The following is an 18,210-nucleotide window of genomic DNA, read 5'->3' on the forward strand; positions in this document are numbered from 1 at the left end:
GTGACAGAAGCCTGTCTGAAAACGCTGCATATGGTATGATTCCAACTATGTGATGATAATCTGTAAAAGGCAAAACTATAGAGACAGTAAAAAGATCAGTGGTTGCCAGGGTTTAGTGGAGAGGGAAAGATGGATAGGCAGGGTACAGAGACTTTTGGGGCAGTGAAACTACCATGTAGGATATTATAATGTTAGGTACCTAAAATGGTAAATTTGTCCAAACCCATGAAATGTATAACACCAAGAGTGAACCTCAATGTAAACTATGGACTTTGGTGATAATGTTGTATCAATGTAGGTTCATCAATTGTAATACATGTACCACTCCGGTGGAGGAGGTTAATGATGGAAGCTATACATGTGTGGGGCAGAAGGTATATGGAAACTCACTGTAGCATCTATTCAATTTTGCCATGAACTTAAAGCCACTTTGAGAAAACAAGTTCACTAAAATAATGTTATGAAAAAAATTATAATACTATATAAACAGTATAAAGTGTTCAGGTAGTACTTTAGTAGCTTCTATTAGACTAGCCTCAAGATAACAATTACAAACTCTGGAAACTATTTGATCATGCTGAAGAGTTATAAGCAGGGGGCTTCCCTGGTGGCTCAGCAGTAAAGAATCTGCCTATCAATGCAGGAGATACAGGTTCAATCCCTGAGTCAGGAAGATGCCCTGGAGAAGGAAATGTTAACCCACTCCAGTATTTTTGCCTGGGATATCCATGGACAGAGAAGCCTGATGGGCTATAGTCCATGTTCACTTTAAATAGTAAATTGACATTAAAATAATTTATGCAAAAGATCCGACTTAGCCATTAAACAACCACAACACCAACATCATAAGCGGACAGAAACTTGAAGAGATTTGACCCTTGAAAGCAGAGGAACAAGTTGAAAAATATTTATATTTCCACAGTGACTTCCCTGAAGGTAAAGATAAAGTCTTTAAAAATAGCCAAAGGATTGAAGTTGGGGACATCATAACATTATATAAGAGGAACAATAAGAAAGGCAGATAATGTCTCACCAGACACAATGGAAGGCAGAATATAATGGCATAGCAACTTTACACTGATGAAAGATTTTCAAGAAAATCTGTCAAACAAGAATACTATATCCAACAAAAATGTCTTCTAAAATCTAAGTTGAAATATAGACATTTTGAGGAAAAAAATGAAGCTGAAATACTGTTGCTACCATATCCACACTATTATAAATAATAATATTCTTTGGAATAAAAGAAATAAAACCTAATGGAAATTCATATAAAGGAAGATTTGAAAAATACTGTAAGTGGTAAATATGTAGTTAAACATAACAGATAATTTTTCTTTTCTTTCTTAAATTATTTTAATGTTAATTTATTATTTAAAGTGAACATTTTAATGTATTTGAGAGATTATAACATTTAGAAGTAAAATATATAAAAACAATAGCTCAAAGTGTGGTAGGTGTGTGAATAAAATTATATTGCTGCAATTTCTTATATTACAGTAAAGTAATATAGTATATATACAAGGTAGATTGTGATAAGCAAGATATGCATAAATTACTCACAAAAGCACTACTAAAAACATAATATAAAAATATAGGTAAAATTCAATAGAAGATATATAATAAAATACTAAAATATGGCAAGTTAAACACACACACAATCCAAAATAAGAAGGGAATGAGTAACAATCAAAAAAGAACTTGTTACCAAAAAATTCAAGATGATAGACAATTACATCAATATCTATGTCAACTGGGTAATTGTTCCAATTAAAAAGCAAAGATTGTCACATCAGTTCAAACACACCAGAACCATCTGTATGAAGTTCAGGAAAGGTATACTTTAAATATAAAGACACAAATAGGTTGGCAGGAGAGGTGGAAAACAGTATGTAAATAGTGAGTATAAAAACTTGTGTGGCTGTATTAATGTCACCAAAGGAGTAACCTGAAGCAAAAATTAACAGAGATTTTAAAAAAGGTGATTTCATAATAATAAAGGATCAATTTATCAAAAAGATAGAACAATCTTGTGCATATATACATCTGCTAGCCAAGCTCTCAAATACACGAAGCCCAAACTGACATAACAAAATAGAAAGCTATACAAATCCACAACCAGAACTGAAGCCTGTGATGCCCTCTTTCCAGTAAATGATAGAAGCAGACAAAAATCAGTAAAGATACAAAAGATTTGAATGAGCTATCAACCCATTTGATCTAATTGATAACTAGCAGAATATACATGTATACACAGTTTAGTTACCAAGGCAAAATATATCTTAGGTAAAAAAATAGGTCTTAATAAATTTTAAAGGATTGGGATATTATAGAGTACAGTATTTGATCAAGATAGAAAATAATTAAAAGGTAATAATAATAATAAAATATCAAGAAAATTCACACATTTATAATAAGCAATATACAACTAGCTGACCCTCACTCAAAGAAGTCTTAAAAAAATTTTTGAGCTAAATAACAATGGAAACATATCAACATTCATGGAATTAAGCTAAGTAATCCATAGAAGGACAAAATTCACCAATCATTCATGATAAAAACTCAATAATTAGGAGTGAAAGTAAAAGTCACTCAGTTGTGTCCAACTCTTTGTGACCCCATGTACTATAGAATCCATGGAATTCTCCAGGCCAGAATACTGGGGTGAGTAGCCCTTCCCTTTTCCAGGGGATCTTCCCAATCCAGGGATCAAACGCAGGTCTCCCACATTGCAGGCGGATTCTTTACCAGCTGAGCCACAATTAGGAGTAGAAGGGAACATATTTAATTTTTAGCATTTCTAAGAAGCTAGAGTTAACATTACATTACTGGTGAAAAATTGAACATGTTCTTCCTAAGACTGAATAAGGCAAAGATATTTGCTCTCTGCACTTACATTTTGGCATTGTTTAGGAAGCTCTAATCATTGCTATGGGGCAAATAAAAGAAAGAGGCATCCAGCTTTAAGAGAGAGAAGTATTTCTTTAATTTGTAGAAAATGTGATTTTTCATATAGAAAATCCTATGGAATCAGCATAACTAATAAAATATCTAGCAAATTTGCAGACAGAAGTCTGATTTTAAGATTTACCATAAAACTACAGTAATCAAGACAGTGGCCTAAGGAAAGACAAATACATTAATGAAACATTACAAATAGATCCATATTTAAATGATTGATATTTGACAAAGGCACCAAGGTAATTCAGTAGAGAAAGAACAAACTTTTCAACAAATGGCGCTGGTGTTGGAACAACTTCATAACTATGGAAAAAAAACTTTTCTCTAACTTGAAGTGAATGCACAAAACATATAAAAGCTAAAAAACATAGGAAAGTGTCTCTCTAGTAGTGGAGGTAGGAAAAAATTCCTTTTAGAGTACAAAATAATAGCAGAAAAAAAAAAACCTACTAAAATTTCAAGAATTGATGAGCTTCAGTCTATGTATGTTGAAGTTCCATCACTTCATGGCAAATAGATGGGGAAACAATGGAAGCAGTGACATACTATTTTCTTGGGCTTCAAAATCATTGTGGATGGTGACTGCAGCCATGAAATTAAAAGGTGCTTGCTTTTTGGAGGAAAAGCTATGACAAACCTAGACAGCATATTAAAAAGCAGAGGCATCACTTTGCCAACAAAGGTCCATATAGTCAAAGCTATGGTTTTTCCACAGTAGTCATGTATGGATGTGAGTGAGAGCTGGATTATAAAGAAAGCGCCAAAGAATTGACGCTTTCGAACTGTGGTGTTGGAGAAGACTCTTGAGAGTCCCTTGGACAGAGGAGATCAAACCACTCCATCCTAAAGGAAATCAATCCTGAGTATTCATTGGAAGGAGTGATGCTGAAGCTGAAGCTCCAATACTTTGGTCATCTGATGTGAAGAGCTGACTAACTGGAAAAGACTCTGATGCTGGGAAAGACTGAGGGCAGGAGGAGAAGGGGGTGACAGAGGATGATATGGTTGGATAGCATCAGTGACTAAATGGACATGAGTTTGAGAAAACTCCAGGAGATAGTGAAGGACAGGGAAACCTGGTGTGCTGCAGTCCATGGGGTCACAAAGAGTCAGACACAACTTAGCTACTGAACAACAATGGTAAAGTACACTAAAGTTGTTATTTTGGGAAGATAAGTGATCAGTGTTTCTTTTAATGTATGATTTAAAGAAACTTGTATAACTGAATGTGGGACTGGGACTCTTTGTATTGTGCAGCAATTTAAATTAAATACCAAAGATCAGAAAAAGGCTCCACATTTTAAGGTCAGATCGCTAGTTAGGACCACTGACTTCTGAGGACATACCCTTTCTATTTTACCCAACTCAATACAACATAAATACTTAAAGAACTGGAGAAGGTGGGCTTTATGGAAGCCAAGTGAGAAAGGCTCCAAAAGAGTCCCTCAGAAAGCGGGGAAGTTCCTGCAAGGCAGGGACAGCATGCTATTTCCTGGCTGAAGAGCACAGGTTGGTCTGTGGAGCTCAGTTCTTAGAAGAGCATGAGAAATCAGGAGCATAGCACATCATTGTTCTCAGAACTTCCCACCCCACAGCGGAAAATGGGGGGATACCTCCTGTCTCCCCTGAAGTCGGGAGGCACACTTGAAGAAAAAACTCCTACCTACTTTTTGCCTAGGCCTATTGATTAGCCTCTTCCAGTTAAGTTTGAAAGGACTCTAGTGTAGCCTAAGACAAAAACAAGGCAAATTGTACACCATCTCAGCACTCAGTGGCCCTCAGAGGGAACAAGTAAGTGCTATATTGCTTCCAGTGGAACGACCTGAAAAGATACTTGAAAGAGAAGGATCCAGGTGCAGTGCTAATTCTGATGCCAACATGAAGAAAACGCTGGTTTATAACTCTGAAACAGCAAAGGACACACATGGCTGCCGCTGAGGGAGAGGCTGAAGGGGGCTGGATTGAGTGAAACAAGAAATAGTACCCACAGGCAGACTCTGTACAAACAACCTCCCCATCAGAGGCCAGCAGTGACAGAAGAAAGGACATTTTCCCACCACCCACATGAAGACACTCTCATGCAAGGACCTTTGCCTCCCTTCTTCCTACCACCAGTACTGGAAAAGCGAGCATCTGCTCCAAGAGTGAGGTACCCAATCTAAGGAGAGGAACACGGAGGGAAGCTTTAGGGTTTTTTTGGAAAAATGACAGAAGGGAGGGAAAATATGTATACCTATGGCTGATTCATGTTGAGGTTTGACAGAAAACAGTAAAAATCTGCAAAGGAATTATTCTTCAAAAAAAATAGATGAATTAAAACACTGTTTTTAAATAAAGATAACTTAGTATGAAATATCAGATGAAATAGTCCTGTAATCAAAATGACTGAGACAAGTTTAAGTTGGGCCAATCTTTTCTCAGTGCTCACTATCCAGAAGGAGAGAAACAAAACCATGTCATATTTTGCAGTCCAATGAGTAGATGTCTCCATAAATGTCATCCAGTTCATTGCCATTTCATAGTAAAATAAATGTAGACCTTAAAATTAAATTATAATATACTAAATTTGATATTATTTAAATTAGGAGTTAAGATCTATAGCTCAGACTCTTTTGTTACATATTTAATGGGATTCTCCTCAAACCATCATTGGGCTAGCAGTGAGTTATACAAATAATTATTTTTCCAGTAAGATATTTTTCACGTAGCAGATTCTAGGAGTTAGCTGGAAAATTTAGAGATGGTGACCTCTTTCCTATGTGAATCTCTGAAGTAAAATTCTATGAAAGTAATTTTTAAAAGATATTCATTTGTAATAATTATACTTGAACTCTCCATAAGGAATAATTTAGTTCCATGAAAGTTGGCTTCTTTGATCATTTTCAAATGGAATCTTTTATTTAAACTAAAATCAATCAAACTCATCATGAATATTGAGATTGATTTTTGAGGCCACAAACGTAAATAGCAATCCTGTTACAGTTCTTGAAGAGTTGAAGTCTACTTTGCATTTCAACATATAAGTTTATTGTTCATGTAGAACTAAAATCATAATCATAGGGAAAACTAAAATATTTCAACTATGATATAATAAATTTTACAATTAAATCTAAATTTAACAGAGTTCCCAAATCTTAAGTGTTATGGACAGACTTCAGAAAGCAAGAATGACCAGACACTGAGAGTGATGCCTAAGTGGATTTCTAAATTGAGAATAAAAAGTTGATTTGCCCAAGCTCATGGTCAAGTGTGAAATGATCAACAGCTGTAAATTAGCAGATGAGCCTGTGTTCTATATACATGGATAAAATCAGGAGACCTACATCATGCGTGTTTCTATATGTTTGGCAAAATGTGTTTGTGAAATCATATTCACAAAATCTTCCAGGTGAGCCAACTGCCAAAAAAATTTGTTTCCTTAACAGACAGAGACTAACACTTCTTTGTCATGGGCCTATCATCAGTATTTGTGGAGAAGGGTTGACCAGAAATTATCTTTCACTAAACAGTTCTATAATTGCTCTTCTGTAGCATATGTTAACATAATTTATATCTTGGAGATGCCAAAACTGGATGAAAACTAAAACAATCAAGTCAATCATCTGGATGGTTAGTGTTACTGTCACAGAGACATAAACTGAGGCCAAATTTGGTTGGAAATCAAAGTCCAATCTAGCATAAGAGTAAACAGCCATGTAGTTATTATTTATCGTTGAAGGATGTATATTTTCATAAACATACTTAGATTACAATGGTCCCCCTAATGCAGCTCCCAGTTTGTCTGTTTGTCTCCCCACTCCCCTTCCTGTCAGTTACACTGCATTAGGAGTTTTCATGCCATCGTGCATCCTATAATTGGGGTCTTGATCCCTCTAGTCAACACACAGAAGGAAAAGTTTGCATCATTGTATACCGAGCTAATGTACAATGACTGGGTTTGGCCCAATTGTAAGTTTTGAAATAGTAACAAGGGGAGGAAAAAGCTCCCATTACTGGAGGGATAACGCATCTGAAATCACTATTTCATTTGGCCTCAGCTCTGGCCTTATTTTCCACATAATAAATCCAGAAATCAAGAAAAGAGGAGTCCATCTCAATTTTAAATCTAAATCTTTTCAGGAGCATATCTCAAAATAAAAAAAAAATTTAGAATCCTATGGCCAATTAGGAGAGCACACATATCTGCTTCTTCCCTTTACTGAAAAATAATTTTCTTTCCTCAGATAAGACGGCTACAAAACCAGTCTCAGGAGGAACAAGCCAAGCAACAACAGTAAGAGAGTGAGTGGGCATCTGCCAGTCGTTCCGATCAGCCATGTTGATCCTGGCAATCCAAAGCTTGAGAGGCCCCTTTCAAGATCATCCTCACCTCCAAGTGAAGTGAAAGTGTTAGTCGCTAAGTCATGTCCATCTCTTGAGACCCCATGGACTGTAGCCCGCCAGGCTCCTCTGTCCATAGGATTCTCCAGGCAAGAATACTGGAGTGGGTAGTCATTCCCTTCTCCAGGGGATCTTCCAAACCCAAGGACTGAACCCGGGTCTCCTGCATTGCAGGCAGATTGTTTACCATCTGAGCCACCAGGGAAGCCCAAAGTAAATGTGAAATCTAATGGAGGCCCTACAAACCTGCAAAGCCAGGCCAATGACCTAATTTTTGCAGTACCTCAAGCATTAGGTGAATTTTAATCATGGTTATTGTTCATATTCTTGGATCACTTGATATTTGCTCCTCAACTTGCTGATGTTTTTTAGCACTCTCTTTTTTTGGGTGAGTTCGTGATTTGCTTCATCAATGACACTTTTTTTGTTTTTCTTTTCTTTTCTATACTTTAGCACAGCTCTAAGAAAATAGTAAGTCCTTATTAGCTGTTTTTTCTTAAGTTGAATCTCCAAGTTTTAAAGAAAGTGAAGTAAATAGTGAGGTATGAAGTTTTAGCATTAATATTTCAATTGGTCAGTCATCAGTTATGGTATCTCATTGTCCAAAGGTAAGAGACTAGTAAACATAAAACACTGTCATTTTTTCTTTTTTCTTTACAACCTTGCTGTGATAATTAGCATATGTGCCTTGTTTTTAAGTACAGTTGAGTGGCATCATCCGTATGAACACAGTTTTGAATTCCTGAGCAACAACACTAGTCACCATGTGGTTTGGGGAGCAAAGAATAGCTCCACTGATGAAAATCTATAGGAACTTAGATTTCTACCAAAAATTTTAATAGATTACAATAACTTAAGAATCTATTATCAGTTAGGGAAAAACTACAAACAACTAGAAAATTTATTTTTAGAGTGAATTAAGTTAGAAAAAAATAGCTAAATGATGTGGTATCAGAACAGTATTTGTCTGGAACCATCTAGAAGTTACACCTCAGAATTAAGACAGTCTTTCTAGTAAGGCTTCCAGAAAGATGTCACCTTTCACTTTCCCCAACTAGACTGGAAGGAAAGAGAAATAGCAAGAGAAACCAAAGTCTGCTCCATTATTAATCAGGCTTTATTATATTTCCTTTGTTTTGAGTAGACTTGCTAATCTCTATCAAGCAACCTAGATGTCCATCAGCAGACAAACAGATAAGGAAGCTGTGGTACATATACACAATGGAATATCATGATGGATATTACTTAACCTAGGGAGTCATCATAACAACATGACCTTGACTTAGGAATCAGAAAGAGACAGGGTTTAAAGCATAAACCATACTCTCCAAATAATTTTTTAAATGCAGTTTCCCTTAGAAAAGCAACATTAGTATATGTTTCTTCTTGCAAGACGGTGGAAAAAGAGAATCTATTTCAGCAGGAAAAGTCCTGTACGGAGTTCTTTTTTTAATATATTTACTTATTTATTGGGCTGCACCAGGTCTTAGTTGGGATCTCTTTCCCCAACCACGAATTGAACGTGGGTCCCCTGCTTTGGGAGCTCAGAGTCTTTGCCACTGGACTACCAGGGAATTCCCCCACAGAGAGTTCTGATTTAAAATACAAATTAAAATATTGTCAAGATACCCAGAATAAACCTATTTTACTAGTAGACCCAACAGCTAAGAATGAAACACTTAGCGCACTCCTGCTAACATCTTATTGTAAAATTTGTTTGAGTGTTTTCTTTTCCACAGAATAGTAGGTAGTAATTAAAGCCAGCAAGTCTCTGATTAGTATGAAAATGTTGCTCTGTTATTTAAAGTAGTTAATAATGCCTTCTGTGCACGTAATAGGCTAAAACCTGAAGAATCCTTAAGAGGTGTTTTATATGTAGGATGAGGACTTCATTGGCATGAGGACTAGGAAAGGGATGGTAAGAACAGCAGACCTTTCAAAATGGTGAGGACAGTTCACTTAATTGAGAAATTGGCAAGGCACAGTCACTCAGAAAAAAGTTTGGCAGATCTGATAATAACAGCCATGAAATGCAAGATCTGCCTGGCAAGGAAGTTACTCAATACCATTCTTGAAAGGTTTTATTCAATAAGTAAACTAAATACAATCAGTCAATTGTTGGTCCCAAATTTCCAGCCTATCCCATAGATAGGCTTCCTAGCCGACCTCATTGCAATATTATTAATTCCTGCCAACTTCCCACGTTTAGGAACCGACCTCCAGGGGTCTTTGGGTAACCACTGAAAGTGTTCTGATGATTTGTTATTTGGTCCTATATTAATAATCTTTGAAATATCCATAAAGCAAATATGGAGAAGTAAACTAATAGGTTAGAAAGAAACTGTACATTTTCCCCTGAGACAATGATTTCCCCCTGTGGCACTGACCTAGGATCATGTACTTCACCTTTCAGCTCATTTAATAGTTAAATTTTACATGTATTTGTAAAGTCAGTTATGGCTCCATCATAATTTCACAGCATAGTATCTGGCACTTTATAGGTATTAACAATACTTTGTTCAATAAATTAATGTACGGATCATCAAGTAGATTATTTTAAGCACAGAAATGCTCTTCTACCAAATTGTAAGACATACAAAATTTACACATGTTCACTTTATCAAAAGCAGCCTGAAGTTTCACTAGTGGGTTAGTCACATAGTCGTGTCTGACTCTTTGTAACCCCGTGGCCTGTAGGCTGCTGGGCTCCTATGTTCAAGGGATTCTTGAGGTAAGAATACTGTAGTGGGTTGCCATTCCCTTCTCTAAGGGAACTTCCCAACCCAGGGATCAAAACCAGGTCTCCCACATTGCAGACAGTTTCTTTACCATCTGAGCCACCAGGGAAGTTTCACTAGCCCAGGACAGATATAGAATCTTGGGCACATCTATGAGGCTTTCATTTTCCTTGTCCTTGACCTAAAAGTTTACTAAGTAAACTGATTGTGTGAGCAAGTTTCTAGGAAATGTAAATAGTATTTCAGAGAATGTTCAACTTACTAAGGTCAAAATCTTGTCAATGTACTTGGAAGGCATCAAATTGAATTTAAATACTATGCTATTCATTACACTTTAATCTAATTCATATATCTGCAGGTTGTTTCCAGATAACCCTTCCGTAACCATTGTCTCTAGTCATTTGATGGGGTCACCAGCAGTAAAGTTGCATTTAAAGAAGCACCTTTCACTGAATTCAGATGTTCTTTCCTTCAGTTGGTCTCAGTTCAGTCAGTTCAGTTCAGTCGCTCAGTTGTGTCCGACTTTTTGCAACCCCATGAACCACAGCACACCAGGCCTCCCTGTCCATCACTAACTCCCTGAGTCCACCCAAACCCATGTCCATCAAGTCGGTGATGCCATCCAGCCATCTCATCCTCTGTCATCCCCTTCTCCTCCTGCCCTCAATCTTTCCCAGCATCAGGGTCTTTTCCAATGAGTCAGTTCTTGCATCAGGTGGCCAAAGTATTGGAGTTTCAGCTTCAGCATCAGTCCTTCCAATGAATATTCAGGACTGATTTCCTTTAGGATGGACTGGTTGGATCTCCTTGCAGTCCAAGGGACTCTCAAGAGTCTTCTCCAACACCACAGTTCAAAAGCATCAATTCTTCGGCACTCAACTTTCTTTATAGTCCAACTCTCAGATCCATACATGACCACTGGAAAAATCATAGCCTTGACTAGATGGACCTTTGTTGGCAAAGTAATGTCTCTGCTTTTTAATATGCTATCTAGGTTGGTCATAACTTTCCTTCCAAGGAGTAAGCGTCTTTTAATTTCATGGCTGCAATCACCATCTGCAGATATCTTGGAGCGCAGAAAAATAAAGTCAGCCACTGTTTCCCCATCTATCTGCCATGAAGTGATGGGACCAGATGCCATGATCTTAGTTTTCTGAACGTTGAGCTTTAAGCCAACTTTTTCACTCTCCTCTTTCACTTTCATCAAGAGGCTCTTTAGTTCTTCTTCACTTTCTGCCATAAGGGTGGTGTAATCTGCATATCTGAGGTTATTGATATTTCTCCCAGCAATCTTGATTCCAGCTTGTGTTTCTTCCAGCCCAGCGTTTCTCATGATGTACTCTGCATATAAGTGAAATAAGCAGGGTGACAGTATACAGCCTTGACGTACTCCTTTCCCTATTTGGAACCAGTCTGTTCCATGTCCAGTTCTAACTGTTGCTTCCTGACCTGCATACAGGTTTCTCAAGAGGCAGGTCAGGTGGTCTGGTATTCCCATCTGTTTCAGAATTTTCCACAGTTTATTGTGATCCACACAGTCAAAGGCTTTGGCATAGTCAATAAGGCAGAAATAGATGTTTTTCTGGTACTCTCTCACTTTTTTGATGATCCATCGGATGTTGGCAATTTGATCTCTGGTTCCTCCGCCTTTTCTAAATCCAGCTTGAACATCTGGAAGTTCACGGTTCATGTATTGCTGAAGCCTGGCTTGGAGAATTTTAAGCATTACTTTACTAGCGTGTGAGATGAGTGCAATTGTGCGGTAGTTTGAGCATTCTTTGGCATTGCCTTTCTTTGGGATTGGAATGAAAACTGACCTTTTCCAGTCCTGTGGCCGCTGCTGAGTTTTCCATATTTGCTGGCATATTGAGTGCAGCACTTTCACAGCGTCATCTTTCAGGGTTTGAAATAGTTCAACTGGAATTCCATCACTCCACTAGCTTTGTTCGTAGTGATGCTTCCTAAGGCCCACTTGACTTCACATTCCAGGTCTGAGTTAGGAAAGTTTTAATACATATTTATTTAGGTATGTGAGACAAGCAGCAGGGAAGAAGAAAATCACTGTGAGTTGATAAATACAATCTGGGTCAAATGGATTCAAGCCCTACATTTTGAGTTTCTATAAAGGATTACATTAAAAAATGAACCTGTACCTGGAATTGTCCGAGCATGAAATTGTCCTATACATCAGAATTGTATTGTAAGAGTACGGCCAGCAATGGGAAGGTTTGTAGAAATTTAGGGGTATGACTTCAGATCTCCTGACTCAGAAGCTCTGTGATAGGCTTAGGAATCTATGTGTAAATAGTCTTATAGAAGCTAAAGTTGAAAAACTGCTGGACTAAAGCACTGGCTTCCAAGGTGGCATGTTCTTACCTGAGAGACATGTACAGACAACAACAAAATGACTAGACGTTGTCTAAAAATATACATACAGACACACACACACACATATACATATTCTTATATTCATGGGCTTCCCTGGTAGCTCAGAAGGTAAAGAGTGAAGAGTGTGCCTGCAACAAGGGAGACCTGGATTCGATGACGGTCTGGAAGATCCCCTGGAGAAGGAAATGGCAATCCACTCCAGTATTCTTGCCTGGAAAATCCCATGGATGGAGGAGCCTGGCAGGCTACAGTCCAAGGGGTCTCAAAGAGTCAGACATGACTAACTAATACTCACATGTGTATATATGTATGCATGCTCAGTTGTTCACGCCTGTCCAACTCTTTTCAGACCCTACAGACTATATATAGCCTGCCAGGTTCCTCTGTCCATGGAATTTTCCAGGCAAGAATACTGGAGTGTGTTGCCATTTCCTCCTACAGGGGATCTTCCTGACCCAGGGATCAAATCCATGTCTCCTACATTGCAGACAGAGTCTGTAACACTGCCAATGTTTTATGTATATATACATATATCATTATATATGTATAATATCAGTTTCTATTTTGATAAATGGTTTACAGTATTTTATATAGATGTACATGTACATAACATAAAAATAAATGAATATACATTATAGGATGCCAAAATGTCTTTCCTTATGGAATAGACAATTGAAAACATTTGCAGACCTAGAGAATAGTATCTAATCAATCTTTTTGAATAGAATCCTCTGTGTCTGTGTTAAAATACCTTCAAATGGGTTCTACTCCCCCTCCAAAATAAGTACAGGGAACATGTCAAGAGATCAGCATGGGTGATTAGGATTTTGTAGCTTTGCCTTTAAAAATAAAGTGAAACTGTCCAACAAGTTAAGCATATTTTTCTGTGGAAGGTGTCAGAAAGGTTTTCAAAGGTAGGCTACCAAGGGTGATACCTATTATCAACCTAAACGGAGTCAGATGGTTGAGAGCCAATAAAGAATTAGCCACTTAGGGGGGAAAAAATCAAACAATGGAAGTAACTAAGGGTTTAGATTCTGCCTGTCTAATGCCTAGGAACAATTCGTTTGGGGAGCTGCAGGGGTATCTGAAAACTTAAAGAGGGTGGAGCAAAACTGTAAACATCAGATTTAGTAGTTGGGGATGCCGCCCCTGGTAACAAAGAATCCTGTTCCCAGTAACTGGGTGAAATTGACTTCAGCTGTCTGCATAGAGCTAGAGTGGGTCTTGATTTGAAGCCTAGGGAAAGAAAAAAGTCTTGAAAGCCTACAAAGTATGATCTTCCCTTTGTTATTTTCATTCCTCTGTCTGTCTTGTGTTGTACTCTGCCTTCGATTTAAGAAAAATAAATAAATAAAAAGGAGACTGTAATTGAATTAAGGACAGTGCATCCCAAACTGCATAGCTCTTCACGTGAGACCAAAAGATTTGGTTTTGATCTTCAAGTAACCAGATGCCTCACTTTTACCAGATGCCCCTGACTTGAACACACACATACCCTAACTCAGTCCCAAAACAAAACAAAACAAAAACACCCTTATAGCAAAACTAAGGGAGAAGGGAGAAAGAGTGGGTAGAAACAACAAATGCTTCCCTTTGTCCAAGTGTGGGAAAGAAAAAGGCGTCGTCCTCTCTCTGGTCTAAACGTGAGTTTGCCCGATTGGTGACAGAGCAGGAAGGGACTGAGAACACCAAACAGAGAAAGAGAGAGAAAAAAGTAACATTTGGAGAGCTTTTGGCATATGTCCATTTCTATTACTTTGTAAAGCTGAGGGGAAGATTATGCCTATCATTAGAATGTTGAGAAATATACAAACATTTTATATTAAATGGATATTTGACTCACTTATCAGGTTTACGATGGCACCATTTTCATGAGCCTTGCTTTATTTTTAGCATAGGATTGTTGGATAATTATTTACTAAGAGATCTTAGGACTCATGGGTGCTTATCCAAATACAGTATTGCAATTATTATTTTATTTTTTGCAGGTCTTTGTGCTCATTTTACTATTATATGATAGTGTAAAGAAAAAAAAAATCCTTCTTGAATAGCAAGGCATCTTTGACTTTATAGTTCTTTGACCACTTTATCACTGATCCTAAACTGATAGTAAAAGTTCCAAACAAGTCACTCCCAAAAGAATTATTTTTCTAAATGGGTATCCCTATCTTTCATTTCTTTTCTCTCTTTTTTCTCTCATTCTTTTCTCTCTTTTTCCCTCTTTCTCTGCCTCTGCCCCCCTCCTTCCCTCTCTGTCACCCAAAGTAATAAATACAAGGCTCGAGCAGCAAGAAAACTATGTCATAAATCTCCAAGCATGATACGTACACACAAATGCACACAATAAGACAGTGAAATGTGCCCAGGGCTCTAAAGAAACAGGAGCAGACAATACAAAAAATATTTTCAGCCTTTCTCTTTGTGCTCTAAAAATTTTTCCAGTAAACATGCTGCAAGCCAGGGGGATCACAGGTTCCTTTATTAGCATATATAAGTTTTAGCAACTGCTGAAAACTTATCTGAAGGCATAGCAGATCTCTGGTAATTGTGCACGGTTTCAGAACCAGTGTTTCATGGGTGTGAAATCAGATGAAATATGGCTATGAGGTTTTTGACTCAGATATTCCCTTCTAAGTTTTGCCAAGACATTACATGCGTGGATCTTTTATCATATTTGCGTATATAAAGAAACTGAGGTTAAGTGCAGACTTGACACTGAAACATGTTATAATTGTACTCTTTCAAAATATCACACGTGAAGCCTATCTCTGTGTGTGTATTCTTTTCTATATATAATTTCATTTGCTAGTTTTCTGAGATCAAGCTTACGTAACTTGAAGTAGAATGGGTACTTGCCATCATCCGGGGAATTTCATCTGATATTCAGTTCAGTTCAGTCGCTCAGTTGTGTCTGACTCTTTGTGACCCCATGGACTGCAGCACACCGGGCTTCCCTGTCCATCACCAACTCCCGGAGCTTACTCGAATTCATGTCCATCAAGTTAGTGCTGTCATCTAATCTTCTCATCCTCTGTCATCCCCTTCTCCTCCCACCTTCAATGTTTCCCAGCATCAAGGTCTTTTCCAATGAGTCAGTTCTTCGCATCAGGTGGCTGAGGTATTGGAGTTTTAGCTTCAGCATCAGTCCTTCCAATGAATATTCAGAACTGATTTCCTTTAGGATTGACTGGTTGGATCTCCTTGCTGTCCAAGAGACTCTCAAGAGTTCTCCAACACCACAGTTCAAAAGCATCAATTCTTTGGCACTCAGCTTTCTTTATAGTCCAACACTCACATCCATACATGATTACTGGAAAAACCATAGCTTTGACTAGACGGACCATTGTTGGTAAAGAAATGTCTCTGCTTTTTAATATGCTGTCTAAGTTGGTCATAGCTTTTCTTCCAAGGAGCAAGCGTCTTTTTGGCTACAGTCATCATCTGCAGTGATTTTGGAGCCCCCCAAAATAGTCTCTCATCGTTTCCATTGTTTCCCCATCTATTTGCCACGAAGTGATTGGACTGGATGCCGTGATCTTAGTTTTTTGAATGTTGAGTTTTAAGCCAACTTTTTCACTCTCCTCTTTCACTTTCATCAAGAGGCTGTTAAGTATACCAAATTTCAAAACAATGATTCACTCATAAACACTGTCAGCGATTAGCCATCTTAAGAAAATGTTTACATTTTAAATCTCTTTGACAAAAGGTATCATTAAGATTCAAAACTTTAAGATTTTTTAATGAAGTGACTTCCAGGGCACAAAAGCTTCTAATAGTTGCCAAAAAAAAAAAAAGAAGAAATTCCAATAGTAGCTTCAGCTATGTTTCCTTCATACTTTTTGTCACTAAAATCTATTCCATATTATCTCTCATGTGAGCATGCTAAATCACTTCAGCCATGTTCAAGTCTTTGAGACCCTGTGAACTATAGCCCACCAGGCTTCTCTGTCCATGAGATTCTCCAGGCAAGAATACTGGAGTGGGTTGCCATGCCCCTCTTCAGAGGATCTTCCTGACCCGGGGATCAAAACTGTGTCTCTTTTGTCTCCTGCATTGGCGAGCAGGTTCTTTACCACTGTGCCACCTGGGAAGCCCTATTATCTCTCAGGTTCATCCAATGGGACACTTATAGTCTACTCTTTTAGTGAATTATTTTTTCTATAGTCTCTTAGGCATTTTTACAGGAGGGCAGACAGCAACTTTGCACAGGAAGATCAAATGCTTAGTTTGCAATGTATCATCTTCACGTTATAGTGTAATGCTTAAACTCAACCTTAATAAAACTTGATAAAACTCTTAGATCTTCAGTATTATTAGTCTGCTCACATGGATGCAACATTTGGACAAGATATTTGGTATATGTCTTTAATACACTATGACAGAATTAAATTTCCACAAGCCATGTATAGGCAGAAGATAGCAAATCCTCAGCTTGATGACTATAAAAAACAAACTCTTGTATACAAGGGACATAAAACTGAGCCAAAGTTGAATCATAGATTAGCACTCTGCTCAGGAATACTATTATCAGCACCGAAGGAGTTTGGAGTAAACCACTTCCTCTCTTCTCCATATTTATAGAACAGATAGTTCTATAACTTTTAGTTACTTGCTTACTTAACATTGTGATGTATAAATCTGGCCTGATGGTGTCATGTCTTGTGAATATGAATGTAGCTGGAGAAGTTAACAGGGAAACCAACCCCAGCCCTTCTTCCTCTTCCAAGGTCTACTTCTATCTGGCTCCACTTTCCACAGCACCACCATGAATTTTATTTTCCCTAGACTCCTCAGGCAAATTTTAAGGATATTTTTAGATAACTAATATTGGTTCATCTTTTTTTTTTTAATTAAAAAATACATGTATGTAAATAGAATAGGCACTTCATCAAGCAATAAGTTCATATTCTTTTATGATGTGTATCACCTCAAATTTTTTTCTGTCATGATCACTTTAAAAGAGGTGCAAATTTTCCATAGTATAGCAGTGTCAATATCTATTGCACTCATATCCTATTTTAACACTTAGGGGCTTTGCAGTATTCACTATTAAAATCAACAAGCAATGAACAACTTGATGAGATAATTGTTGTGGACATTCTTGATTATTGATGAAGATAAATCCTAGAGCATGTAAGAGCTTTGGCATACTGTAATTTTCTTCCAAAAAGTTTTCCTAATTTATGCTCCCAAAACTGGAATCTAGGGGTATCTGTTTCCCTATTTCTTTTCCAACACTGGTTAATGATACTGAACATTTAACAACAAAAATAAACATTATCTGAAGCCTGTTCATTCACTTAGAAGAATATCTTATGGGAAACTTCTTAGGTTGATCTGCTTCTGGTTAACTAAGCAGAAAATTTTGGAGCAGGTAGTCCCACAAGCTGGGGGGATGGGGAACATGCTGGGGTAGAGGCTAGGACAAGAAGAGAATCCATGCCTCTGTTGGGGCTGAAACGGGAAGACTCTGGGATTCCCCAGTGACTCAACAGTAAAGAATCTGCCTACAGAGTGAAGTAAGCCAGAAAGAAAAACACCAATACAGTATACTAATGCATATATATGGAATTTGAAAGATAGTAACGATAACCCTATATGCGAGACAGAATAAGAGACACAGATGCATAGAACAATTTTATGGACTCTGAGGGAGAAGGTGAGGGTGGGACATTCTGGGAGAATAGCATTGAAACATGTATATTATCATATGTGAAACAGAACACCATTCCATGTTCGA

The 18,210-nt window shown here is 37.6% G+C and overlaps 1 long non-coding RNA gene across 1 annotated transcript in view; it reads left to right on the forward strand.

The window, feature by feature from the left end:
• Positions 1–9,008, forward strand: part of LOC145511653 (uncharacterized) — a 33,518-nt gene extending 24,510 nt beyond the window's left edge. Inside the window, exon 3 of the long non-coding RNA XR_014058031.1 lies at positions 7,185–9,008. This is a non-coding gene — a long non-coding RNA (uncharacterized LOC145511653). The remainder of the gene's footprint in view (positions 1–7,184) is intronic.
• Positions 9,009–18,210: the final 9,202 nt, after the last annotated feature.

This window comes from Giraffa tippelskirchi, chromosome 6, assembly GCF_054371585.1.
Source record: "Giraffa tippelskirchi isolate mGirTip1 chromosome 6, T2T-mGirTip1v1.2.pri, whole genome shotgun sequence".
Taxonomy (NCBI): domain Eukaryota; kingdom Metazoa; phylum Chordata; class Mammalia; order Artiodactyla; family Giraffidae; genus Giraffa; species Giraffa tippelskirchi.